Source organism: Mytilus trossulus, chromosome 10 (genome assembly GCF_036588685.1).
Source record: "Mytilus trossulus isolate FHL-02 chromosome 10, PNRI_Mtr1.1.1.hap1, whole genome shotgun sequence".
Classification (NCBI taxonomy): Eukaryota; Metazoa; Mollusca; class Bivalvia; order Mytilida; family Mytilidae; genus Mytilus; species Mytilus trossulus.
Genome location: NC_086382.1, coordinates 5883093 through 5906869, shown reverse-complemented (window position 1 = coordinate 5906869; position 23777 = coordinate 5883093). Strand labels below are relative to the sequence as shown.

General features: G+C 37.5%; 36 non-coding genes across 36 annotated transcripts; 18 read left to right on the top strand and 18 right to left on the bottom strand.

Annotated features, from left to right (window-relative positions):
* Nucleotides 1–93: 93 nt before the first annotated feature.
* Trnal-caa (transfer RNA leucine (anticodon CAA)) lies at nt 94–208 on the bottom strand. Its single transcript has 2 exons — nt 171–208; nt 94–139 (listed from the first exon to the last, which is right to left on the bottom strand). It is a non-coding gene; the product is annotated as a tRNA-Leu (tRNA).
* Nucleotides 209–581: 373 nt separating this feature from the next.
* On the top strand, nt 582–662 carry Trnal-uag (transfer RNA leucine (anticodon UAG)). The gene has a single exon. It is a non-coding gene; the product is annotated as a tRNA-Leu (tRNA).
* Nucleotides 663–1428: 766 nt separating this feature from the next.
* Trnal-caa (transfer RNA leucine (anticodon CAA)) lies at nt 1429–1543 on the bottom strand. The gene is made up of 2 exons: nt 1506–1543; nt 1429–1474 (listed from the first exon to the last, which is right to left on the bottom strand). It is a non-coding gene; the product is annotated as a tRNA-Leu (tRNA).
* A 373-nt stretch (nt 1544–1916) lies between these two features.
* Nucleotides 1917–1997, top strand: Trnal-uag (transfer RNA leucine (anticodon UAG)). The gene has a single exon. It is a non-coding gene; the product is annotated as a tRNA-Leu (tRNA).
* Nucleotides 1998–2763: 766 nt separating this feature from the next.
* Nucleotides 2764–2878, bottom strand: Trnal-caa (transfer RNA leucine (anticodon CAA)). Its single transcript has 2 exons — nt 2841–2878; nt 2764–2809 (listed from the first exon to the last, which is right to left on the bottom strand). It is a non-coding gene; the product is annotated as a tRNA-Leu (tRNA).
* Nucleotides 2879–3251: 373 nt separating this feature from the next.
* Trnal-uag (transfer RNA leucine (anticodon UAG)) lies at nt 3252–3332 on the top strand. The gene has a single exon. It is a non-coding gene; the product is annotated as a tRNA-Leu (tRNA).
* Nucleotides 3333–4096: 764 nt separating this feature from the next.
* On the bottom strand, nt 4097–4211 carry Trnal-caa (transfer RNA leucine (anticodon CAA)). The gene is made up of 2 exons: nt 4174–4211; nt 4097–4142 (listed from the first exon to the last, which is right to left on the bottom strand). It is a non-coding gene; the product is annotated as a tRNA-Leu (tRNA).
* A 373-nt stretch (nt 4212–4584) lies between these two features.
* Trnal-uag (transfer RNA leucine (anticodon UAG)) lies at nt 4585–4665 on the top strand. The gene has a single exon. It is a non-coding gene; the product is annotated as a tRNA-Leu (tRNA).
* A 766-nt stretch (nt 4666–5431) lies between these two features.
* Nucleotides 5432–5546, bottom strand: Trnal-caa (transfer RNA leucine (anticodon CAA)). The gene is made up of 2 exons: nt 5509–5546; nt 5432–5477 (listed from the first exon to the last, which is right to left on the bottom strand). It is a non-coding gene; the product is annotated as a tRNA-Leu (tRNA).
* A 373-nt stretch (nt 5547–5919) lies between these two features.
* Trnal-uag (transfer RNA leucine (anticodon UAG)) lies at nt 5920–6000 on the top strand. The gene has a single exon. It is a non-coding gene; the product is annotated as a tRNA-Leu (tRNA).
* Nucleotides 6001–6766: 766 nt separating this feature from the next.
* Nucleotides 6767–6881, bottom strand: Trnal-caa (transfer RNA leucine (anticodon CAA)). The gene is made up of 2 exons: nt 6844–6881; nt 6767–6812 (listed from the first exon to the last, which is right to left on the bottom strand). It is a non-coding gene; the product is annotated as a tRNA-Leu (tRNA).
* A 373-nt stretch (nt 6882–7254) lies between these two features.
* Nucleotides 7255–7335, top strand: Trnal-uag (transfer RNA leucine (anticodon UAG)). Its single transcript has one exon. It is a non-coding gene; the product is annotated as a tRNA-Leu (tRNA).
* Nucleotides 7336–8103: 768 nt separating this feature from the next.
* Nucleotides 8104–8218, bottom strand: Trnal-caa (transfer RNA leucine (anticodon CAA)). The gene is made up of 2 exons: nt 8181–8218; nt 8104–8149 (listed from the first exon to the last, which is right to left on the bottom strand). It is a non-coding gene; the product is annotated as a tRNA-Leu (tRNA).
* Nucleotides 8219–8589: 371 nt separating this feature from the next.
* Nucleotides 8590–8670, top strand: Trnal-uag (transfer RNA leucine (anticodon UAG)). Its single transcript has one exon. It is a non-coding gene; the product is annotated as a tRNA-Leu (tRNA).
* Nucleotides 8671–9435: 765 nt separating this feature from the next.
* Trnal-caa (transfer RNA leucine (anticodon CAA)) lies at nt 9436–9550 on the bottom strand. The gene is made up of 2 exons: nt 9513–9550; nt 9436–9481 (listed from the first exon to the last, which is right to left on the bottom strand). It is a non-coding gene; the product is annotated as a tRNA-Leu (tRNA).
* Nucleotides 9551–9923: 373 nt separating this feature from the next.
* Nucleotides 9924–10004, top strand: Trnal-uag (transfer RNA leucine (anticodon UAG)). Its single transcript has one exon. It is a non-coding gene; the product is annotated as a tRNA-Leu (tRNA).
* Nucleotides 10005–10773: 769 nt separating this feature from the next.
* On the bottom strand, nt 10774–10893 carry Trnal-caa (transfer RNA leucine (anticodon CAA)). Its single transcript has 2 exons — nt 10856–10893; nt 10774–10819 (listed from the first exon to the last, which is right to left on the bottom strand). It is a non-coding gene; the product is annotated as a tRNA-Leu (tRNA).
* Nucleotides 10894–11266: 373 nt separating this feature from the next.
* On the top strand, nt 11267–11347 carry Trnal-uag (transfer RNA leucine (anticodon UAG)). The gene has a single exon. It is a non-coding gene; the product is annotated as a tRNA-Leu (tRNA).
* A 765-nt stretch (nt 11348–12112) lies between these two features.
* Nucleotides 12113–12227, bottom strand: Trnal-caa (transfer RNA leucine (anticodon CAA)). The gene is made up of 2 exons: nt 12190–12227; nt 12113–12158 (listed from the first exon to the last, which is right to left on the bottom strand). It is a non-coding gene; the product is annotated as a tRNA-Leu (tRNA).
* A 373-nt stretch (nt 12228–12600) lies between these two features.
* Trnal-uag (transfer RNA leucine (anticodon UAG)) lies at nt 12601–12681 on the top strand. The gene has a single exon. It is a non-coding gene; the product is annotated as a tRNA-Leu (tRNA).
* Nucleotides 12682–13448: 767 nt separating this feature from the next.
* Nucleotides 13449–13563, bottom strand: Trnal-caa (transfer RNA leucine (anticodon CAA)). Its single transcript has 2 exons — nt 13526–13563; nt 13449–13494 (listed from the first exon to the last, which is right to left on the bottom strand). It is a non-coding gene; the product is annotated as a tRNA-Leu (tRNA).
* A 373-nt stretch (nt 13564–13936) lies between these two features.
* Nucleotides 13937–14017, top strand: Trnal-uag (transfer RNA leucine (anticodon UAG)). The gene has a single exon. It is a non-coding gene; the product is annotated as a tRNA-Leu (tRNA).
* Nucleotides 14018–14784: 767 nt separating this feature from the next.
* On the bottom strand, nt 14785–14899 carry Trnal-caa (transfer RNA leucine (anticodon CAA)). The gene is made up of 2 exons: nt 14862–14899; nt 14785–14830 (listed from the first exon to the last, which is right to left on the bottom strand). It is a non-coding gene; the product is annotated as a tRNA-Leu (tRNA).
* A 373-nt stretch (nt 14900–15272) lies between these two features.
* Nucleotides 15273–15353, top strand: Trnal-uag (transfer RNA leucine (anticodon UAG)). The gene has a single exon. It is a non-coding gene; the product is annotated as a tRNA-Leu (tRNA).
* A 768-nt stretch (nt 15354–16121) lies between these two features.
* Trnal-caa (transfer RNA leucine (anticodon CAA)) lies at nt 16122–16236 on the bottom strand. The gene is made up of 2 exons: nt 16199–16236; nt 16122–16167 (listed from the first exon to the last, which is right to left on the bottom strand). It is a non-coding gene; the product is annotated as a tRNA-Leu (tRNA).
* A 373-nt stretch (nt 16237–16609) lies between these two features.
* Trnal-uag (transfer RNA leucine (anticodon UAG)) lies at nt 16610–16690 on the top strand. Its single transcript has one exon. It is a non-coding gene; the product is annotated as a tRNA-Leu (tRNA).
* Nucleotides 16691–17457: 767 nt separating this feature from the next.
* Nucleotides 17458–17572, bottom strand: Trnal-caa (transfer RNA leucine (anticodon CAA)). The gene is made up of 2 exons: nt 17535–17572; nt 17458–17503 (listed from the first exon to the last, which is right to left on the bottom strand). It is a non-coding gene; the product is annotated as a tRNA-Leu (tRNA).
* A 373-nt stretch (nt 17573–17945) lies between these two features.
* On the top strand, nt 17946–18026 carry Trnal-uag (transfer RNA leucine (anticodon UAG)). Its single transcript has one exon. It is a non-coding gene; the product is annotated as a tRNA-Leu (tRNA).
* Nucleotides 18027–18793: 767 nt separating this feature from the next.
* On the bottom strand, nt 18794–18908 carry Trnal-caa (transfer RNA leucine (anticodon CAA)). The gene is made up of 2 exons: nt 18871–18908; nt 18794–18839 (listed from the first exon to the last, which is right to left on the bottom strand). It is a non-coding gene; the product is annotated as a tRNA-Leu (tRNA).
* Nucleotides 18909–19281: 373 nt separating this feature from the next.
* On the top strand, nt 19282–19362 carry Trnal-uag (transfer RNA leucine (anticodon UAG)). Its single transcript has one exon. It is a non-coding gene; the product is annotated as a tRNA-Leu (tRNA).
* Nucleotides 19363–20133: 771 nt separating this feature from the next.
* Trnal-caa (transfer RNA leucine (anticodon CAA)) lies at nt 20134–20248 on the bottom strand. Its single transcript has 2 exons — nt 20211–20248; nt 20134–20179 (listed from the first exon to the last, which is right to left on the bottom strand). It is a non-coding gene; the product is annotated as a tRNA-Leu (tRNA).
* A 373-nt stretch (nt 20249–20621) lies between these two features.
* On the top strand, nt 20622–20702 carry Trnal-uag (transfer RNA leucine (anticodon UAG)). The gene has a single exon. It is a non-coding gene; the product is annotated as a tRNA-Leu (tRNA).
* A 769-nt stretch (nt 20703–21471) lies between these two features.
* Trnal-caa (transfer RNA leucine (anticodon CAA)) lies at nt 21472–21586 on the bottom strand. The gene is made up of 2 exons: nt 21549–21586; nt 21472–21517 (listed from the first exon to the last, which is right to left on the bottom strand). It is a non-coding gene; the product is annotated as a tRNA-Leu (tRNA).
* A 373-nt stretch (nt 21587–21959) lies between these two features.
* On the top strand, nt 21960–22040 carry Trnal-uag (transfer RNA leucine (anticodon UAG)). The gene has a single exon. It is a non-coding gene; the product is annotated as a tRNA-Leu (tRNA).
* Nucleotides 22041–22805: 765 nt separating this feature from the next.
* Trnal-caa (transfer RNA leucine (anticodon CAA)) lies at nt 22806–22920 on the bottom strand. The gene is made up of 2 exons: nt 22883–22920; nt 22806–22851 (listed from the first exon to the last, which is right to left on the bottom strand). It is a non-coding gene; the product is annotated as a tRNA-Leu (tRNA).
* A 373-nt stretch (nt 22921–23293) lies between these two features.
* Nucleotides 23294–23374, top strand: Trnal-uag (transfer RNA leucine (anticodon UAG)). The gene has a single exon. It is a non-coding gene; the product is annotated as a tRNA-Leu (tRNA).
* Nucleotides 23375–23777: the final 403 nt, after the last annotated feature.

The following is a 23777-nucleotide window of genomic DNA, read 5'->3' as shown; positions in this document are numbered from 1 at the left end:
ACACTAAAGGTTTAACCGTAAACAAATTGGCAAAAGACCATTTCATGAAACCATGTTACAAATGAAGTGTAGAAAGTGATCAAAAATATATGGTGTCAGATGTGGGATTCGAACCCACGCCCACATAAGTGGACCAGAACACTCATTCCCACGAATGGGAAGGTATTAACCTTGAGTCTGGCGCCTTAGACCACTCGGCCAACCTGACATGACAACATTCCGGCTAATTTTAATAGTTAACCATCGTCTAAGGTACGGAAAACATTATAACTGAATAACTTGTCCTTTTGGATTTTAATTAAATTCGTAATTGGCGCATTTTAGGATTTGAGGAAATTTTTCCTCATTTCTAACCTTTTTTTCATCTGCAAAATGGACGTTTTATATGATTACTCAAAATTGTTCCAAATGAAGTTGAACATGGGCCATTCATTTCGTCTCACTTTCTTTTACTCCCTAAGCCTCAATTCTCACTTGAACACTTCCCACTAGAACCGTATAGGGCAAACTAAACAAACCGACATTCTTTTTTTTACGAAGCCAGTTGACAAATACATAAAATATCAGCAGAAAAGTCGTAAGGTAGCGTGGCCGAGCGGTCTAAGGCGCTGGTTTTAGGCACCAGTCTCATTGAGGCGTGGGTTCGAATCCCACCGCTGCCAAGAATTTTTTACTGAACAGTTCAATTTTTCTATCCAAAAGAATGAAAGACTCTTTCCGACCCTGTCAAGTATTTTGAGAGAGAGAGAGAGAGAGAGAGAGAGAGCTAAGAACGCGAACGATGTGTGTGTGTGGTTTTTTTTTTTTTTTTTTTTAAACATTCTTACAAATGAACGATATATATTACCTGTTTCCAACTGAATACAAATTGCGAATTATCTACTTTCATGCACTTGATGCTTTCAGTCAGTACCTATATTTTTTTCCGTTTGCATTTTGAACACACCAGTCGGCTATACATTTGCACGGACTTCAGGCGTATTGAACGGTGGTTGGGAAAATCCAATCACGAACTTAAAAAAAACCCAACATGAAGTTAATTCAGCGTTCTTTGGGAAAAGGATAGCATTCAAGAGTGAACAATTTCTTCTCCCGCCCTAAAAACTCACTCCTCCGTTTTAACGTTCTACCCACTATGTAAAATCTATTTTTGATTATTGAGGATTCATTTGGCTCTTTCCTCAAACTGAGTTTACATAAGCTATTTTCAATCCACTGATCGTTCAGCAATTGATAACCTTACTAAATTATGACACTCTGATTTGGACAAGAAAGAATATTAACAACATAAATGTCGCATATGAGGGTTTTTTCTTTCGTAATAGCTTTTTCTATACACTAAAGGTTTAACCGTAAACAAATTGGCAAAAGACCATTTCATGAAACCATGTTACAAATGAAGTGTAGAAAGTGATCAAAAATATATGGTGTCAGATGTGGGATTCGAACCCACGCCCACATAAGTGGACCAGAACACTCATTCCCACGAATGGGAAGGTATTAACCTTGAGTCTGGCGCCTTAGACCACTCGGCCAACCTGACATGACAACATTCCGGCTAATTTTAATAGTTAACCATCGTCTAAGGTACGGAAAACATTATAACTGAATAACTTGTCCTTTTGGATTTTAATTAAATTCGTAATTGGCGCATTTTAGGATTTGAGGAAATTTTTCCTCATTTCTAACCTTTTTTTCATCTGCAAAATGGACGTTTTATATGATTACTCAAAATTGTTCCAAATGAAGTTGAACATGGGCCATTCATTTCGTCTCACTTTCTTTTACTCCCTAAGCCTCAATTCTCACTTGAACACTTCCCACTAGAACCGTATAGGGCAAACTAAACAAACCGACATTCTTTTTTTTACGAAGCCAGTTGACAAATACATAAAATATCAGCAGAAAAGTCGTAAGGTAGCGTGGCCGAGCGGTCTAAGGCGCTGGTTTTAGGCACCAGTCTCATTGAGGCGTGGGTTCGAATCCCACCGCTGCCAAGAATTTTTTACTGAACAGTTCAATTTTTCTATCCAAAAGAATGAAAGACTCTTTCCGACCCTGTCAAGTATTTTGAGAGAGAGAGAGAGAGAGAGAGAGAGAGCTAAGAACGCGAACGATGTGTGTGTGTGGTTTTTTTTTTTTTTTTTTTTAAACATTCTTACAAATGAACGATATATATTACCTGTTTCCAACTGAATACAAATTGCGAATTATCTACTTTCATGCACTTGATGCTTTCAGTCAGTACCTATATTTTTTTCCGTTTGCATTTTGAACACACCAGTCGGCTATACATTTGCACGGACTTCAGGCGTATTGAACGGTGGTTGGGAAAATCCAATCACGAACTTAAAAAAAACCCAACATGAAGTTAATTCAGCGTTCTTTGGGAAAAGGATAGCATTCAAGAGTGAACAATTTCTTCTCCCGCCCTAAAAACTCACTCCTCCGTTTTAACGTTCTACCCACTATGTAAAATCTATTTTTGATTATTGAGGATTCATTTGGCTCTTTCCTCAAACTGAGTTTACATAAGCTATTTTCAATCCACTGATCGTTCAGCAATTGATAACCTTACTAAATTATGACACTCTGATTTGGACAAGAAAGAATATTAACAACATAAATGTCGCATATGAGGGTTTTTTCTTTCGTAATAGCTTTTTCTATACACTAAAGGTTTAACCGTAAACAAATTGGCAAAAGACCATTTCATGAAACCATGTTACAAATGAAGTGTAGAAAGTGATCAAAAATATATGGTGTCAGATGTGGGATTCGAACCCACGCCCACATAAGTGGACCAGAACACTCATTCCCACGAATGGGAAGGTATTAACCTTGAGTCTGGCGCCTTAGACCACTCGGCCAACCTGACATGACAACATTCCGGCTAATTTTAATAGTTAACCATCGTCTAAGGTACGGAAAACATTATAACTGAATAACTTGTCCTTTTGGATTTTAATTAAATTCGTAATTGGCGCATTTTAGGATTTGAGGAAATTTTTCCTCATTTCTAACCTTTTTTTCATCTGCAAAATGGACGTTTTATATGATTACTCAAAATTGTTCCAAATGAAGTTGAACATGGGCCATTCATTTCGTCTCACTTTCTTTTACTCCCTAAGCCTCAATTCTCACTTGAACACTTCCCACTAGAACCGTATAGGGCAAACTAAACAAACCGACATTCTTTTTTTTACGAAGCCAGTTGACAAATACATAAAATATCAGCAGAAAAGTCGTAAGGTAGCGTGGCCGAGCGGTCTAAGGCGCTGGTTTTAGGCACCAGTCTCATTGAGGCGTGGGTTCGAATCCCACCGCTGCCAAGAATTTTTTACTGAACAGTTCAATTTTTCTATCCAAAAGAATGAAAGACTCTTTCCGACCCTGTCAAGTATTTTGAGAGAGAGAGAGAGAGAGAGAGAGAGCTAAGAACGCGAACGATGTGTGTGTGTGGTTTTTTTTTTTTTTTTTTTTAAACATTCTTACAAATGAACGATATATATTACCTGTTTCCAACTGAATACAAATTGCGAATTATCTACTTTCATGCACTTGATGCTTTCAGTCAGTACCTATATTTTTTTCCGTTTGCATTTTGAACACACCAGTCGGCTATACATTTGCACGGACTTCAGGCGTATTGAACGGTGGTTGGGAAAATCCAATCACGAACTTAAAAAAAACCCAACATGAAGTTAATTCAGCGTTCTTTGGGAAAAGGATAGCATTCAAGAGTGAACAATTTCTTCTCCCGCCCTAAAAACTCACTCCTCCGTTTTAACGTTCTACCCACTATGTAAAATCTATTTTTGATTATTGAGGATTCATTTGGCTCTTTCCTCAAACTGAGTTTACATAAGCTATTTTCAATCCACTGATCGTTCAGCAATTGATAACCTTACTAAATTATGACACTCTGATTTGGACAAGAAAGAATATTAACAACATAAATGTCGCATATGAGGGTTTTTTCTTTCGTAATAGCTTTTTCTATACACTAAAGGTTTAACCGTAAACAAATTGGCAAAAGACCATTTCATGAAACCATGTTACAAATGAAGTGTAGAAAGTGATCAAAAATATATGGTGTCAGATGTGGGATTCGAACCCACGCCCACATAAGTGGACCAGAACACTCATTCCCACGAATGGGAAGGTATTAACCTTGAGTCTGGCGCCTTAGACCACTCGGCCAACCTGACATGACAACATTCCGGCTAATTTTAATAGTTAACCATCGTCTAAGGTACGGAAAACATTATAACTGAATAACTTGTCCTTTTGGATTTTAATTAAATTCGTAATTGGCGCATTTTAGGATTTGAGGAAATTTTTCCTCATTTCTAACCTTTTTTTCATCTGCAAAATGGACGTTTTATATGATTACTCAAAATTGTTCCAAATGAAGTTGAACATGGGCCATTCATTTCGTCTCACTTTCTTTTACTCCCTAAGCCTCAATTCTCACTTGAACACTTCCCACTAGAACCGTATAGGGCAAACTAAACAAACCGACATTCTTTTTTTTACGAAGCCAGTTGACAAATACATAAAATATCAGCAGAAAAGTCGTAAGGTAGCGTGGCCGAGCGGTCTAAGGCGCTGGTTTTAGGCACCAGTCTCATTGAGGCGTGGGTTCGAATCCCACCGCTGCCAAGAATTTTTTACTGAACAGTTCAATTTTTCTATCCAAAAGAATGAAAGACTCTTTCCGACCCTGTCAAGTATTTTGAGAGAGAGAGAGAGAGAGAGAGAGAGAGCTAAGAACGCGAACGATGTGTGTGTGTGGTTTTTTTTTTTTTTTTTTTTAAACATTCTTACAAATGAACGATATATATTACCTGTTTCCAACTGAATACAAATTGCGAATTATCTACTTTCATGCACTTGATGCTTTCAGTCAGTACCTATATTTTTTTCCGTTTGCATTTTGAACACACCAGTCGGCTATACATTTGCACGGACTTCAGGCGTATTGAACGGTGGTTGGGAAAATCCAATCACGAACTTAAAAAAAACCCAACATGAAGTTAATTCAGCGTTCTTTGGGAAAAGGATAGCATTCAAGAGTGAACAATTTCTTCTCCCGCCCTAAAAACTCACTCCTCCGTTTTAACGTTCTACCCACTATGTAAAATCTATTTTTGATTATTGAGGATTCATTTGGCTCTTTCCTCAAACTGAGTTTACATAAGCTATTTTCAATCCACTGATCGTTCAGCAATTGATAACCTTACTAAATTATGACACTCTGATTTGGACAAGAAAGAATATTAACAACATAAATGTCGCATATGAGGGTTTTTTCTTTCGTAATAGCTTTTTCTATACACTAAAGGTTTAACCGTAAACAAATTGGCAAAAGACCATTTCATGAAACCATGTTACAAATGAAGTGTAGAAAGTGATCAAAAATATATGGTGTCAGATGTGGGATTCGAACCCACGCCCACATAAGTGGACCAGAACACTCATTCCCACGAATGGGAAGGTATTAACCTTGAGTCTGGCGCCTTAGACCACTCGGCCAACCTGACATGACAACATTCCGGCTAATTTTAATAGTTAACCATCGTCTAAGGTACGGAAAACATTATAACTGAATAACTTGTCCTTTTGGATTTTAATTAAATTCGTAATTGGCGCATTTTAGGATTTGAGGAAATTTTTCCTCATTTCTAACCTTTTTTTCATCTGCAAAATGGACGTTTTATATGATTACTCAAAATTGTTCCAAATGAAGTTGAACATGGGCCATTCATTTCGTCTCACTTTCTTTTACTCCCTAAGCCTCAATTCTCACTTGAACACTTCCCACTAGAACCGTATAGGGCAAACTAAACAAACCGACATTCTTTTTTTTACGAAGCCAGTTGACAAATACATAAAATATCAGCAGAAAAGTCGTAAGGTAGCGTGGCCGAGCGGTCTAAGGCGCTGGTTTTAGGCACCAGTCTCATTGAGGCGTGGGTTCGAATCCCACCGCTGCCAAGAATTTTTTACTGAACAGTTCAATTTTTCTATCCAAAAGAATGAAAGACTCTTTCCGACCCTGTCAAGTATTTTGAGAGAGAGAGAGAGAGAGAGAGAGAGAGCTAAGAACGCGAACGATGTGTGTGTGTGGTTTTTTTTTTTTTTTTTTTTAAACATTCTTACAAATGAACGATATATATTACCTGTTTCCAACTGAATACAAATTGCGAATTATCTACTTTCATGCACTTGATGCTTTCAGTCAGTACCTATATTTTTTTCCGTTTGCATTTTGAACACACCAGTCGGCTATACATTTGCACGGACTTCAGGCGTATTGAACGGTGGTTGGGAAAATCCAATCACGAACTTAAAAAAAACCCAACATGAAGTTAATTCAGCGTTCTTTGGGAAAAGGATAGCATTCAAGAGTGAACAATTTCTTCTCCCGCCCTAAAAACTCACTCCTCCGTTTTAACGTTCTACCCACTATGTAAAATCTATTTTTGATTATTGAGGATTCATTTGGCTCTTTCCTCAAACTGAGTTTACATAAGCTATTTTCAATCCACTGATCGTTCAGCAATTGATAACCTTACTAAATTATGACACTCTGATTTGGACAAGAAAGAATATTAACAACATAAATGTCGCATATGAGGGTTTTTTCTTTCGTAATAGCTTTTTCTATACACTAAAGGTTTAACCGTAAACAAATTGGCAAAAGACCATTTCATGAAACCATGTTACAAATGAAGTGTAGAAAGTGATCAAAAATATATGGTGTCAGATGTGGGATTCGAACCCACGCCCACATAAGTGGACCAGAACACTCATTCCCACGAATGGGAAGGTATTAACCTTGAGTCTGGCGCCTTAGACCACTCGGCCAACCTGACATGACAACATTCCGGCTAATTTTAATAGTTAACCATCGTCTAAGGTACGGAAAACATTATAACTGAATAACTTGTCCTTTTGGATTTTAATTAAATTCGTAATTGGCGCATTTTAGGATTTGAGGAAATTTTTCCTCATTTCTAACCTTTTTTTCATCTGCAAAATGGACGTTTTATATGATTACTCAAAATTGTTCCAAATGAAGTTGAACATGGGCCATTCATTTCGTCTCACTTTCTTTTACTCCCTAAGCCTCAATTCTCACTTGAACACTTCCCACTAGAACCGTATAGGGCAAACTAAACAAACCGACATTCTTTTTTTTACGAAGCCAGTTGACAAATACATAAAATATCAGCAGAAAAGTCGTAAGGTAGCGTGGCCGAGCGGTCTAAGGCGCTGGTTTTAGGCACCAGTCTCATTGAGGCGTGGGTTCGAATCCCACCGCTGCCAAGAATTTTTTACTGAACAGTTCAATTTTTCTATCCAAAAGAATGAAAGACTCTTTCCGACCCTGTCAAGTATTTTGAGAGAGAGAGAGAGAGAGAGAGAGAGAGAGCTAAGAACGCGAACGATGTGTGTGTGTGGTTTTTTTTTTTTTTTTTTTTAAACATTCTTACAAATGAACGATATATATTACCTGTTTCCAACTGAATACAAATTGCGAATTATCTACTTTCATGCACTTGATGCTTTCAGTCAGTACCTATATTTTTTTCCGTTTGCATTTTGAACACACCAGTCGGCTATACATTTGCACGGACTTCAGGCGTATTGAACGGTGGTTGGGAAAATCCAATCACGAACTTAAAAAAAACCCAACATGAAGTTAATTCAGCGTTCTTTGGGAAAAGGATAGCATTCAAGAGTGAACAATTTCTTCTCCCGCCCTAAAAACTCACTCCTCCGTTTTAACGTTCTACCCACTATGTAAAATCTATTTTTGATTATTGAGGATTCATTTGGCTCTTTCCTCAAACTGAGTTTACATAAGCTATTTTCAATCCACTGATCGTTCAGCAATTGATAACCTTACTAAATTATGACACTCTGATTTGGACAAGAAAGAATATTAACAACATAAATGTCGCATATGAGGGTTTTTTCTTTCGTAATAGCTTTTTCTATACACTAAAGGTTTAACCGTAAACAAATTGGCAAAAGACCATTTCATGAAACCATGTTACAAATGAAGTGTAGAAAGTGATCAAAAATATATGGTGTCAGATGTGGGATTCGAACCCACGCCCACATAAGTGGACCAGAACACTCATTCCCACGAATGGGAAGGTATTAACCTTGAGTCTGGCGCCTTAGACCACTCGGCCAACCTGACATGACAACATTCCGGCTAATTTTAATAGTTAACCATCGTCTAAGGTACGGAAAACATTATAACTGAATAACTTGTCCTTTTGGATTTTAATTAAATTCGTAATTGGCGCATTTTAGGATTTGAGGAAATTTTTCCTCATTTCTAACCTTTTTTTCATCTGCAAAATGGACGTTTTATATGATTACTCAAAATTGTTCCAAATGAAGTTGAACATGGGCCATTCATTTCGTCTCACTTTCTTTTACTCCCTAAGCCTCAATTCTCACTTGAACACTTCCCACTAGAACCGTATAGGGCAAACTAAACAAACCGACATTCTTTTTTTTACGAAGCCAGTTGACATACATAAAATATCAGCAGAAAAGTCGTAAGGTAGCGTGGCCGAGCGGTCTAAGGCGCTGGTTTTAGGCACCAGTCTCATTGAGGCGTGGGTTCGAATCCCACCGCTGCCAAGAATTTTTTACTGAACAGTTCAATTTTTCTATCCAAAAGAATGAAAGACTCTTTCCGACCCTGTCAAGTATTTTGAGAGAGAGAGAGAGAGAGAGAGAGAGAGCTAAGAACGCGAACGATGTGTGTGTGTGGTTTTTTTTTTTTTTTTTTTAAACATTCTTACAAATGAACGATATATATTACCTGTTTCCAACTGAATACAAATTGCGAATTATCTACTTTCATGCACTTGATGCTTTCAGTCAGTACCTATATTTTTTTCCGTTTGCATTTTGAACACACCAGTCGGCTATACATTTGCACGGACTTCAGGCGTATTGAACGGTGGTTGGGAAAATCCAATCACGAACTTAAAAAAAACCCAACATGAAGTTAATTCAGCGTTCTTTGGGAAAAGGATAGCATTCAAGAGTGAACAATTTCTTCTCCCGCCCTAAAAACTCACTCCTCCGTTTTAACGTTCTACCCACTATGTAAAATCTATTTTTGATTATTGAGGATTCATTTGGCTCTTTCCTCAAACTGAGTTTACATAAGCTATTTTCAATCCACTGATCGTTCAGCAATTGATAACCTTACTAAATTATGACACTCTGATTTGGACAAGAAAGAATATTAACAACATAAATGTCGCATATGAGGGTTTTTTCTTTCGTAATAGCTTTTTCTATACACTAAAGGTTTAACCGTAAACAAATTGGCAAAAGACCATTTCATGAAACCATGTTACAAATGAAGTGTAGAAAGTGATCAAAAATATATGGTGTCAGATGTGGGATTCGAACCCACGCCCACATAAGTGGACCAGAACACTCATTCCCACGAATGGGAAGGTATTAACCTTGAGTCTGGCGCCTTAGACCACTCGGCCAACCTGACATGACAACATTCCGGCTAATTTTAATAGTTAACCATCGTCTAAGGTACGGAAAACATTATAACTGAATAACTTGTCCTTTTGGATTTTAATTAAATTCGTAATTGGCGCATTTTAGGATTTGAGGAAATTTTTCCTCATTTCTAACCTTTTTTTCATCTGCAAAATGGACGTTTTATATGATTACTCAAAATTGTTCCAAATGAAGTTGAACATGGGCCATTCATTTCGTCTCACTTTCTTTTACTCCCTAAGCCTCAATTCTCACTTGAACACTTCCCACTAGAACCGTATAGGGCAAACTAAACAAACCGACATTCTTTTTTTTACGAAGCCAGTTGACAAATACATAAAATATCAGCAGAAAAGTCGTAAGGTAGCGTGGCCGAGCGGTCTAAGGCGCTGGTTTTAGGCACCAGTCTCATTGAGGCGTGGGTTCGAATCCCACCGCTGCCAAGAATTTTTTACTGAACAGTTCAATTTTTCTATCCAAAAGAATGAAAGACTCTTTCCGACCCTGTCAAGTATTTTGAGAGAGAGAGAGAGAGAGAGAGAGAGAGAGAGCTAAGAACGCGAACGATGTGTGTGTGTGGTTTTTTTTTTTTTTTTTTTAAACATTCTTACAAATGAACGATATATATTACCTGTTTCCAACTGAATACAAATTGCGAATTATCTACTTTCATGCACTTGATGCTTTCAGTCAGTACCTATATTTTTTTCCGTTTGCATTTTGAACACACCAGTCGGCTATACATTTGCACGGACTTCAGGCGTATTGAACGGTGGTTGGGAAAATCCAATCACGAACTTAAAAAAAACCCAACATGAAGTTAATTCAGCGTTCTTTGGGAAAAGGATAGCATTCAAGAGTGAACAATTTCTTCTCCCGCCCTAAAAACTCACTCCTCCGTTTTAACGTTCTACCCACTATGTAAAATCTATTTTTGATTATTGAGGATTCATTTGGCTCTTTCCTCAAACTGAGTTTACATAAGCTATTTTCAATCCACTGATCGTTCAGCAATTGATAACCTTACTAAATTATGACACTCTGATTTGGACAAGAAAGAATATTAACAACATAAATGTCGCATATGAGGGTTTTTTCTTTCGTAATAGCTTTTTCTATACACTAAAGGTTTAACCGTAAACAAATTGGCAAAAGACCATTTCATGAAACCATGTTACAAATGAAGTGTAGAAAGTGATCAAAAATATATGGTGTCAGATGTGGGATTCGAACCCACGCCCACATAAGTGGACCAGAACACTCATTCCCACGAATGGGAAGGGAAGGTATTAACCTTGAGTCTGGCGCCTTAGACCACTCGGCCAACCTGACATGACAACATTCCGGCTAATTTTAATAGTTAACCATCGTCTAAGGTACGGAAAACATTATAACTGAATAACTTGTCCTTTTGGATTTTAATTAAATTCGTAATTGGCGCATTTTAGGATTTGAGGAAATTTTTCCTCATTTCTAACCTTTTTTTCATCTGCAAAATGGACGTTTTATATGATTACTCAAAATTGTTCCAAATGAAGTTGAACATGGGCCATTCATTTCGTCTCACTTTCTTTTACTCCCTAAGCCTCAATTCTCACTTGAACACTTCCCACTAGAACCGTATAGGGCAAACTAAACAAACCGACATTCTTTTTTTTACGAAGCCAGTTGACAAATACATAAAATATCAGCAGAAAAGTCGTAAGGTAGCGTGGCCGAGCGGTCTAAGGCGCTGGTTTTAGGCACCAGTCTCATTGAGGCGTGGGTTCGAATCCCACCGCTGCCAAGAATTTTTTACTGAACAGTTCAATTTTTCTATCCAAAAGAATGAAAGACTCTTTCCGACCCTGTCAAGTATTTTGAGAGAGAGAGAGAGAGAGAGAGAGAGAGCTAAGAACGCGAACGATGTGTGTGTGTGGTTTTTTTTTTTTTTTTTTTAAACATTCTTACAAATGAACGATATATATTACCTGTTTCCAACTGAATACAAATTGCGAATTATCTACTTTCATGCACTTGATGCTTTCAGTCAGTACCTATATTTTTTTCCGTTTGCATTTTGAACACACCAGTCGGCTATACATTTGCACGGACTTCAGGCGTATTGAACGGTGGTTGGGAAAATCCAATCACGAACTTAAAAAAAACCCAACATGAAGTTAATTCAGCGTTCTTTGGGAAAAGGATAGCATTCAAGAGTGAACAATTTCTTCTCCCGCCCTAAAAACTCACTCCTCCGTTTTAACGTTCTACCCACTATGTAAAATCTATTTTTGATTATTGAGGATTCATTTGGCTCTTTCCTCAAACTGAGTTTACATAAGCTATTTTCAATCCACTGATCGTTCAGCAATTGATAACCTTACTAAATTATGACACTCTGATTTGGACAAGAAAGAATATTAACAACATAAATGTCGCATATGAGGGTTTTTTCTTTCGTAATAGCTTTTTCTATACACTAAAGGTTTAACCGTAAACAAATTGGCAAAAGACCATTTCATGAAACCATGTTACAAATGAAGTGTAGAAAGTGATCAAAAATATATGGTGTCAGATGTGGGATTCGAACCCACGCCCACATAAGTGGACCAGAACACTCATTCCCACGAATGGGAAGGTATTAACCTTGAGTCTGGCGCCTTAGACCACTCGGCCAACCTGACATGACAACATTCCGGCTAATTTTAATAGTTAACCATCGTCTAAGGTACGGAAAACATTATAACTGAATAACTTGTCCTTTTGGATTTTAATTAAATTCGTAATTGGCGCATTTTAGGATTTGAGGAAATTTTTCCTCATTTCTAACCTTTTTTTCATCTGCAAAATGGACGTTTTATATGATTACTCAAAATTGTTCCAAATGAAGTTGAACATGGGCCATTCATTTCGTCTCACTTTCTTTTACTCCCTAAGCCTCAATTCTCACTTGAACACTTCCCACTAGAACCGTATAGGGCAAACTAAACAAACCGACATTCTTTTTTTTACGAAGCCAGTTGACAAATACATAAAATATCAGCAGAAAAGTCGTAAGGTAGCGTGGCCGAGCGGTCTAAGGCGCTGGTTTTAGGCACCAGTCTCATTGAGGCGTGGGTTCGAATCCCACCGCTGCCAAGAATTTTTTACTGAACAGTTCAATTTTTCTATCCAAAAGAATGAAAGACTCTTTCCGACCCTGTCAAGTATTTTGAGAGAGAGAGAGAGAGAGAGAGAGAGAGAGCTAAGAACGCGAACGATGTGTGTGTGTGGTTTTTTTTTTTTTTTTTTTAAACATTCTTACAAATGAACGATATATATTACCTGTTTCCAACTGAATACAAATTGCGAATTATCTACTTTCATGCACTTGATGCTTTCAGTCAGTACCTATATTTTTTTCCGTTTGCATTTTGAACACACCAGTCGGCTATACATTTGCACGGACTTCAGGCGTATTGAACGGTGGTTGGGAAAATCCAATCACGAACTTAAAAAAAAACCAACATGAAGTTAATTCAGCGTTCTTTGGGAAAAGGATAGCATTCAAGAGTGAACAATTTCTTCTCCCGCCCTAAAAACTCACTCCTCCGTTTTAACGTTCTACCCACTATGTAAAATCTATTTTTGATTATTGAGGATTCATTTGGCTCTTTCCTCAAACTGAGTTTACATAAGCTATTTTCAATCCACTGATCGTTCAGCAATTGATAACCTTACTAAATTATGACACTCTGATTTGGACAAGAAAGAATATTAACAACATAAATGTCGCATATGAGGGTTTTTTCTTTCGTAATAGCTTTTTCTATACACTAAAGGTTTAACCGTAAACAAATTGGCAAAAGACCATTTCATGAAACCATGTTACAAATGAAGTGTAGAAAGTGATCAAAAATATATGGTGTCAGATGTGGGATTCGAACCCACGCCCACATAAGTGGACCAGAACACTCATTCCCACGAATGGGAAGGTATTAACCTTGAGTCTGGCGCCTTAGACCACTCGGCCAACCTGACATGACAACATTCCGGCTAATTTTAATAGTTAACCATCGTCTAAGGTACGGAAAACATTATAACTGAATAACTTGTCCTTTTGGATTTTAATTAAATTCGTAATTGGCGCATTTTAGGATTTGAGGAAATTTTTCCTCATTTCTAACCTTTTTTTCATCTGCAAAATGGACGTTTTATATGATTACTCAAAATTGTTCCAAATGAAGTTGAACATGGGCCATTCATTTCGTCTCACTTTCTTTTACTCCCTAAGCCTCAATTCTCACTTGAACACTTCCCACTAGAACCGTATAGGGCAAACTAAACAAACCGACATTCTTTTTTTTACGAAGCCAGTTGACAAATACATAAAATATCAGCAGAAAAGTCGTAAGGTAGCGTGGCCGAGCGGTCTAAGGCGCTGGTTTTAGGCACCAGTCTCATTGAGGCGTGGGTACGAATCCCACCGCTGCCAAGAATTTTTTACTGAACAGTTCAATTTTTCTATCCAAAAGAATGAAAGACTCTTTCCGACCCTGTCAAGTATTTTGAGAGAGAGAGAGAGAGAGAGAGAGAGAGAGCTAAGAACGCGAACGATGTGTGTGTGTGGTTTTTTTTTTTTTTTTTTTAAACATTCTTACAAATGAACGATATATATTACCTGTTTCCAACTGAATACAAATTGCGAATTATCTACTTTCATGCACTTGATGCTTTCAGTCAGTACCTATATTTTTTTCCGTTTGCATTTTGAACACACCAGTCGGCTATACATTTGCACGGACTTCAGGCGTATTGAACGGTGGTTGGGAAAATCCAATCACGAACTTAAAAAAAAACCAACATGAAGTTAATTCAGCGTTCTTTGGGAAAAGGATAGCATTCAAGAGTGAACAATTTCTTCTCCCGCCCTAAAAACTCACTCCTCCGTTTTAACGTTCTACCCACTATGTAAAATCTATTTTTGATTATTGAGGATTCATTTGGCTCTTTCCTCAAACTGAGTTTACATAAGCTATTTTCAATCCACTGATCGTTCAGCAATTGATAACCTTACTAAATTATGACACTCTGATTTGGACAAGAAAGAATATTAACAACATAAATGTCGCATATGAGGGTTTTTTCTTTCGTAATAGCTTTTTCTATACACTAAAGGTTTAACCGTAAACAAATTGGCAAAAGACCATTTCATGAAACCATGTTACAAATGAAGTGTAGAAAGTGATCAAAAATATATGGTGTCAGATGTGGGATTCGAACCCACGCCCACATAAGTGGACCAGAACACTCATTCCCACGAATGGGAAGGTATTAACCTTGAGTCTGGCGCCTTAGACCACTCGGCCAACCTGACATGACAACATTCCGGCTAATTTTAATAGTTAACCATCGTCTAAGGTACGGAAAACATTATAACTGAATAACTTGTCCTTTTGGATTTTAATTAAATTCGTAATTGGCGCATTTTAGGATTTGAGGAAATTTTTCCTCATTTCTAACCTTTTTTTCATCTGCAAAATGGACGTTTTATATGATTACTCAAAATTGTTCCAAATGAAGTTGAACATGGGCCATTCATTTCGTCTCACTTTCTTTTACTCCCTAAGCCTCAATTCTCACTTGAACACTTCCCACTAGAACCGTATAGGGCAAACTAAACAAACCGACATTCTTTTTTTTACGAAGCCAGTTGACAAATACATAAAATATCAGCAGAAAAGTCGTAAGGTAGCGTGGCCGAGCGGTCTAAGGCGCTGGTTTTAGGCACCAGTCTCATTGAGGCGTGGGTTCGAATCCCACCGCTGCCAAGAATTTTTTACTGAACAGTTCAATTTTTCTATCCAAAAGAATGAAAGACTCTTTCCGACCCTGTCAAGTATTTTGAGAGAGAGAGAGAGAGAGAGAGAGAGAGAGCTAAGAACGCGAACGATGTGTGTGTGTGGTTTTTTTTTTTTTTTTTTTTAAACATTCTTACAAATGAACGATATATATTACCTGTTTCCAACTGAATACAAATTGCGAATTATCTACTTTCATGCACTTGATGCTTTCAGTCAGTACCTATATTTTTTTCCGTTTGCATTTTGAACACACCAGTCGGCTATACATTTGCACGGACTTCAGGCGTATTGAACGGTGGTTGGGAAAATCCAATCACGAACTTAAAAAAAACCCAACATGAAGTTAATTCAGCGTTCTTTGGGAAAAGGATAGCATTCAAGAGTGAACAATTTCTTCTCCCGCCCTAAAAACTCACTCCTCCGTTTTAACGTTCTACCCACTATGTAAAATCTATTTTTGATTATTGAGGATTCATTTGGCTCTTTCCTCAAACTGAGTTTACATAAGCTATTTTCAATCCACTGATCGTTCAGCAATTGATAACCTTACTAAATTATGACACTCTGATTTGGACAAGAAAGAATATTAACAACATAAATGTCGCATATGAGGGTTTTTTCTTTCGTAATAGCTTTTTCTATACACTAAAGGTTTAACCGTAAACAAATTGGCAAAAGACCATTTCATGAAACCATGTTACAAATGAAGTGTAGAAAGTGATCAAAAATATATGGTGTCAGATGTGGGATTCGAACCCACGCCCACATAAGTGGACCAGAACACTCATTCCCACGAATGGGAAGGTATTAACCTTGAGTCTGGCGCCTTAGACCACTCGGCCAACCTGACATGACAACATTCCGGCTAATTTTAATAGTTAACCATCGTCTAAGGTACGGAAAACATTATAACTGAATAACTTGTCCTTTTGGATTTTAATTAAATTCGTAATTGGCGCATTTTAGGATTTGAGGAAATTTTTCCTCATTTCTAACCTTTTTTTCATCTGCAAAATGGACGTTTTATATGATTACTCAAAATTGTTCCAAATGAAGTTGAACATGGGCCATTCATTTCGTCTCACTTTCTTTTACTCCCTAAGCCTCAATTCTCACTTGAACACTTCCCACTAGAACCGTATAGGGCAAACTAAACAAACCGACATTCTTTTTTTTACGAAGCCAGTTGACAAATACATAAAATATCAGCAGAAAAGTCGTAAGGTAGCGTGGCCGAGCGGTCTAAGGCGCTGGTTTTAGGCACCAGTCTCATTGAGGCGTGGGTTCGAATCCCACCGCTGCCAAGAATTTTTTACTGAACAGTTCAATTTTTCTATCCAAAAGAATGAAAGACTCTTTCCGACCCTGTCAAGTATTTTGAGAGAGAGAGAGAGAGAGAGAGAGAGAGAGCTAAGAACGCGAACGATGTGTGTGTGTGGTTTTTTTTTTTTTTTTTTTAAACATTCTTACAAATGAACGATATATATTACCTGTTTCCAACTGAATACAAATTGCGAATTATCTACTTTCATGCACTTGATGCTTTCAGTCAGTACCTATATTTTTTTCCGTTTGCATTTTGAACACACCAGTCGGCTATACATTTGCACGGACTTCAGGCGTATTGAACGGTGGTTGGGAAAATCCAATCACGAACTTAAAAAAAACCCAACATGAAGTTAATTCAGCGTTCTTTGGGAAAAGGATAGCATTCAAGAGTGAACAATTTCTTCTCCCGCCCTAAAAACTCACTCCTCCGTTTTAACGTTCTACCCACTATGTAAAATCTATTTTTGATTATTGAGGATTCATTTGGCTCTTTCCTCAAACTGAGTTTACATAAGCTATTTTCAATCCACTGATCGTTCAGCAATTGATAACCTTACTAAATTATGACACTCTGATTTGGACAAGAAAGAATATTAACAACATAAATGTCGCATATGAGGGTTTTTTCTTTCGTAATAGCTTTTTCTATACACTAAAGGTTTAACCGTAAACAAATTGGCAAAAGACCATTTCATGAAACCATGTTACAAATGAAGTGTAGAAAGTGATCAAAAATATATGGTGTCAGATGTGGGATTCGAACCCACGCCCACATAAGTGGACCAGAACACTCATTCCCACGAATGGGAAGGTATTAACCTTGAGTCTGGCGCCTTAGACCACTCGGCCAACCTGACATGACAACATTCCGGCTAATTTTAATAGTTAACCATCGTCTAAGGTACGGAAAACATTATAACTGAATAACTTGTCCTTTTGGATTTTAATTAAATTCGTAATTGGCGCATTTTAGGATTTGAGGAAATTTTTCCTCATTTCTAACCTTTTTTTCATCTGCAAAATGGACGTTTTATATGATTACTCAAAATTGTTCCAAATGAAGTTGAACATGGGCCATTCATTTCGTCTCACTTTCTTTTACTCCCTAAGCCTCAATTCTCACTTGAACACTTCCCACTAGAACCGTATAGGGCAAACTAAACAAACCGACATTCTTTTTTTTACGAAGCCAGTTGACAAATACATAAAATATCAGCAGAAAAGTCGTAAGGTAGCGTGGCCGAGCGGTCTAAGGCGCTGGTTTTAGGCACCAGTCTCATTGAGGCGTGGGTTCGAATCCCACCGCTGCCAAGAATTTTTTACTGAACAGTTCAATTTTTCTATCCAAAAGAATGAAAGACTCTTTCCGACCCTGTCAAGTATTTTGAGAGAGAGAGAGAGAGAGAGAGAGAGAGAGCTAAGAACGCGAACGATGTGTGTGTGTGGTTTTTTTTTTTTTTTTTTTAAACATTCTTACAAATGAACGATATATATTACCTGTTTCCAACTGAATACAAATTGCGAATTATCTACTTTCATGCACTTGATGCTTTCAGTCAGTACCTATATTTTTTTCCGTTTGCATTTTGAACACACCAGTCGGCTATACATTTGCACGGACTTCAGGCGTATTGAACGGTGGTTGGGAAAATCCAATCACGAACTTAAAAAAAACCCAACATGAAGTTAATTCAGCGTTCTTTGGGAAAAGGATAGCATTCAAGAGTGAACAATTTCTTCTCCCGCCCTAAAAACTCACTCCTCCGTTTTAACGTTCTACCCACTATGTAAAATCTATTTTTGATTATTGAGGATTCATTTGGCTCTTTCCTCAAACTGAGTTTACATAAGCTATTTTCAATCCACTGATCGTTCAGCAATTGATAACCTTACTAAATTATGACACTCTGATTTGGACAAGAAAGAATATTAACAACATAAATGTCGCATATGAGGGTTTTTTCTTTCGTAATAGCTTTTTCTATACACTAAAGGTTTAACCGTAAACAAATTGGCAAAAGACCATTTCATGAAACCATGTTACAAATGAAGTGTAGAAAGTGATCAAAAATATATGGTGTCAGATGTGGGATTCGAACCCACGCCCACATAAGTGGACCAGAACACTCATTCCCACGAATGGGAAGGTATTAACCTTGAGTCTGGCGCCTTAGACCACTCGGCCAACCTGACATGACAACATTCCGGCTAATTTTAATAGTTAACCATCGTCTAAGGTACGGAAAACATTATAACTGAATAACTTGTCCTTTTGGATTTTAATTAAATTCGTAATTGGCGCATTTTAGGATTTGAGGAAATTTTTCCTCATTTCTAACCTTTTTTTCATCTGCAAAATGGACGTTTTATATGATTACTCAAAATTGTTCCAAATGAAGTTGAACATGGGCCATTCATTTCGTCTCACTTTCTTTTACTCCCTACGCCTCAATTCTCACTTGAACACTTCCCACTAGAACCGTATAGGGCAAACTAAACAAACCGACATTCTTTTTTTTACGAAGCCAGTTGACAAATACATAAAATATCAGCAGAAAAGTCGTAAGGTAGCGTGGCCGAGCGGTCTAAGGCGCTGGTTTTAGGCACCAGTCTCATTGAGGCGTGGGTTCGAATCCCACCGCTGCCAAGAATTTTTTACTGAACAGTTCAATTTTTCTATCCAAAAGAATGAAAGACTCTTTCCGACCCTGTCAAGTATTTTGAGAGAGAGAGAGAGAGAGAGAGAGAGAGAGAGAGCTAAGAACGCGAACGATGTGTGTGTGTGGTTTTTTTTTTTTTTTTTTTAAACATTCTTACAAATGAACGATATATATTACCTGTTTCCAACTGAATACAAATTGCGAATTATCTACTTTCATGCACTTGATGCTTTCAGTCAGTACCTATATTTTTTTCCGTTTGCATTTTGAACACACCAGTCGGCTATACATTTGCACGGACTTCAGGCGTATTGAACGGTGGTTGGGAAAATCCAATCACGAACTTAAAAAAAACCCAACATGAAGTTAATTCAGCGTTCTTTGGGAAAAGGATAGCATTCAAGAGTGAACAATTTCTTCTCCCGCCCTAAAAACTCACTCCTCCGTTTTAACGTTCTACCCACTATGTAAAATCTATTTTTGATTATTGAGGATTCATTTGGCTCTTTCCTCAAACTGAGTTTACATAAGCTATTTTCAATCCACTGATCGTTCAGCAATTGATAACCTTACTAAATTATGACACTCTGATTTGGACAAGAAAGAATATTAACAACATAAATGTCGCATATGAGGGTTTTTTCTTTCGTAATAGCTTTTTCTATACACTAAAGGTTTAACCGTAAACAAATTGGCAAAAGACCATTTCATGAAACCATGTTACAAATGAAGTGTAGAAAGTGATCAAAAATATATGGTGTCAGATGTGGGATTCGAACCCACGCCCACATAAGTGGACCAGAACACTCATTCCCACGAATGGGAAGGTATTAACCTTGAGTCTGGCGCCTTAGACCACTCGGCCAACCTGACATGACAACATTCCGGCTAATTTTAATAGTTAACCATCGTCTAAGGTACGGAAAACATTATAACTGAATAACTTGTCCTTTTGGATTTTAATTAAATTCGTAATTGGCGCATTTTAGGATTTGAGGAAATTTTTCCTCATTTCTAACCTTTTTTTCATCTGCAAAATGGACGTTTTATATGATTACTCAAAATTGTTCCAAATGAAGTTGAACATGGGCCATTCATTTCGTCTCACTTTCTTTTACTCCCTAAGCCTCAATTCTCACTTGAACACTTCCCACTAGAACCGTATAGGGCAAACTAAACAAACCGACATTCTTTTTTTTACGAAGCCAGTTGACAAATACATAAAATATCAGCAGAAAAGTCGTAAGGTAGCGTGGCCGAGCGGTCTAAGGCGCTGGTTTTAGGCACCAGTCTCATTGAGGCGTGGGTTCGAATCCCACCGCTGCCAAGAATTTTTTACTGAACAGTTCAATTTTTCTATCCAAAAGAATGAAAGACTCTTTCCGACCCTGTCAAGTATTTTGAGAGAGAGAGAGAGAGAGAGAGAGAGAGAGAGCTAAGAACGCGAACGATGTGTGTGTGTGGTTTTTTTTTTTTTTTTTTTAAACATTCTTACAAATGAACGATATATATTACCTGTTTCCAACTGAATACAAATTGCGAATTATCTACTTTCATGCACTTGATGCTTTCAGTCAGTACCTATATTTTTTTCCGTTTGCATTTTGAACACACCAGTCGGCTATACATTTGCACGGACTTCAGGCGTATTGAACGGTGGTTGGGAAAATCCAATCACGAACTTAAAAAAAACCCAACATGAAGTTAATTCAGCGTTCTTTGGGAAAAGGATAGCATTCAAGAGTGAACAATTTCTTCTCCCGCCCTAAAAACTCACTCCTCCGTTTTAACGTTCTACCCACTATGTAAAATCTATTTTTGATTATTGAGGATTCATTTGGCTCTTTCCTCAAACTGAGTTTACATAAGCTATTTTCAATCCACTGATCGTTCAGCAATTGATAACCTTACTAAATTATGACACTCTGATTTGGACAAGAAAGAATATTAACAACATAAATGTCGCATATGAGGGTTTTTTCTTTCGTAATAGCTTTTTCTATACACTAAAGGTTTAACCGTAAACAAATTGGCAAAAGACCATTTCATGAAACCATGTTACAAATGAAGTGTAGAAAGTGATCAAAAATATATGGTGTCAGATGTGGGATTCGAACCCACGCCCACATAAGTGGACCAGAACACTCATTCCCACGAATGGGAAGGTATTAACCTTGAGTCTGGCGCCTTAGACCACTCGGCCAACCTGACATGACAACATTCCGGCTAATTTTAATAGTTAACCATCGTCTAAGGTACGGAAAACATTATAACTGAATAACTTGTCCTTTTGGATTTTAATTAAATTCGTAATTGGCGCATTTTAGGATTTGAGGAAATTTTTCCTCATTTCTAACCTTTTTTTCATCTGCAAAATGGACGTTTTATATGATTACTCAAAATTGTTCCAAATGAAGTTGAACATGGGCCATTCATTTCGTCTCACTTTCTTTTACTCCCTAAGCCTCAATTCTCACTTGAACACTTCCCACTAGAACCGTATAGGGCAAACTAAACAAACCGACATTCTTTTTTTTACGAAGCCAGTTGACAAATACATAAAATATCAGCAGAAAAGTCGTAAGGTAGCGTGGCCGAGCGGTCTAAGGCGCTGGTTTTAGGCACCAGTCTCATTGAGGCGTGGGTTCGAATCCCACCGCTGCCAAGAATTTTTTACTGAACAGTTCAATTTTTCTATCCAAAAGAATGAAAGACTCTTTCCGACCCTGTCAAGTATTTTGAGAGAGAGAGAGAGAGAGAGAGAGAGAGCTAAGAACGCGAACGATGTGTGTGTGTGGTTTTTTTTTTTTTTTTTTTAAACATTCTTACAAATGAACGATATATATTACCTGTTTCCAACTGAATACAAATTGCGAATTATCTACTTTCATGCACTTGATGCTTTCAGTCAGTACCTATATTTTTTTCCGTTTGCATTTTGAACACACCAGTCGGCTATACATTTGCACGGACTTCAGGCGTATTGAACGGTGGTTGGGAAAATCCAATCACGAACTTAAAAAAAACCCAACATGAAGTTAATTCAGCGTTCTTTGGGAAAAGGATAGCATTCAAGAGTGAACAATTTCTTCTCCCGCCCTAAAAACTCACTCCTCCGTTTTAACGTTCTACCCACTATGTAAAATCTATTTTTGATTATTGAGGATTCATTTGGCTCTTTCCTCAAACTGAGTTTACATAAGCTATTTTCAATCCACTGATCGTTCAGCAATTGATAACCTTACTAAATTATGACACTCTGATTTGGACAAGAAAGAATATTAACAACATAAATGTCGCATATGAGGGTTTTTTCTTTCGTAATAGCTTTTTCTATACACTAAAGGTTTAACCGTAAACAAATTGGCAAAAGACCATTTCATGAAACCATGTTACAAATGAAGTGTAGAAAGTGATCAAAAATATATGGTGTCAGATGTGGGATTCGAACCCACGCCCACATAAGTGGACCAGAACACTCATTCCCACGAATGGGAAGGTATTAACCTTGAGTCTGGCGCCTTAGACCACTCGGCCAACCTGACATGACAACATTCCGGCTAATTTTAATAGTTAACCATCGTCTAAGGTACGGAAAACATTATAACTGAATAACTTGTCCTTTTGGATTTTAATTAAATTCGTAATTGGCGCATTTTAGGATTTGAGGAAATTTTTCCTCATTTCTAACCTTTTTTTCATCTGCAAAATGGACGTTTTATATGATTACTCAAAATTGTTCCAAATGAAGTTGAACATGGGCCATTCATTTCGTCTCACTTTCTTTTACTCCCTAAGCCTCAATTCTCACTTGAACACTTCCCACTAGAACCGTATAGGGCAAACTAAACAAACCGACATTCTTTTTTTTACGAAGCCAGTTGACAAATACATAAAATATCAGCAGAAAAGTCGTAAGGTAGCGTGGCCGAGCGGTCTAAGGCGCTGGTTTTAGGCACCAGTCTCATTGAGGCGTGGGTTCGAATCCCACCGCTGCCAAGAATTTTTTACTGAACAGTTCAATTTTTCTATCCAAAAGAATGAAAGACTCTTTCCGACCCTGTCAAGTATTTTGAGAGAGAGAGAGAGAGAGAGAGAGAGAGCTAAGAACGCGAACGATGTGTGTGTGTGGTTTTTTTTTTTTTTTTTTTAAACATTCTTACAAATGAACGATATATATTACCTGTTTCCAACTGAATACAAATTGCGAATTATCTACTTTCATGCACTTGATGCTTTCAGTCAGTACCTATATTTTTTTCCGTTTGCATTTTGAACACACCAGTCGGCTATACATTTGCACGGACTTCAGGCGTATTGAACGGTGGTTGGGAAAATCCAATCACGAACTTAAAAAAAACCCAACATGAAGTTAATTCAGCGTTCTTTGGGAAAAGGATAG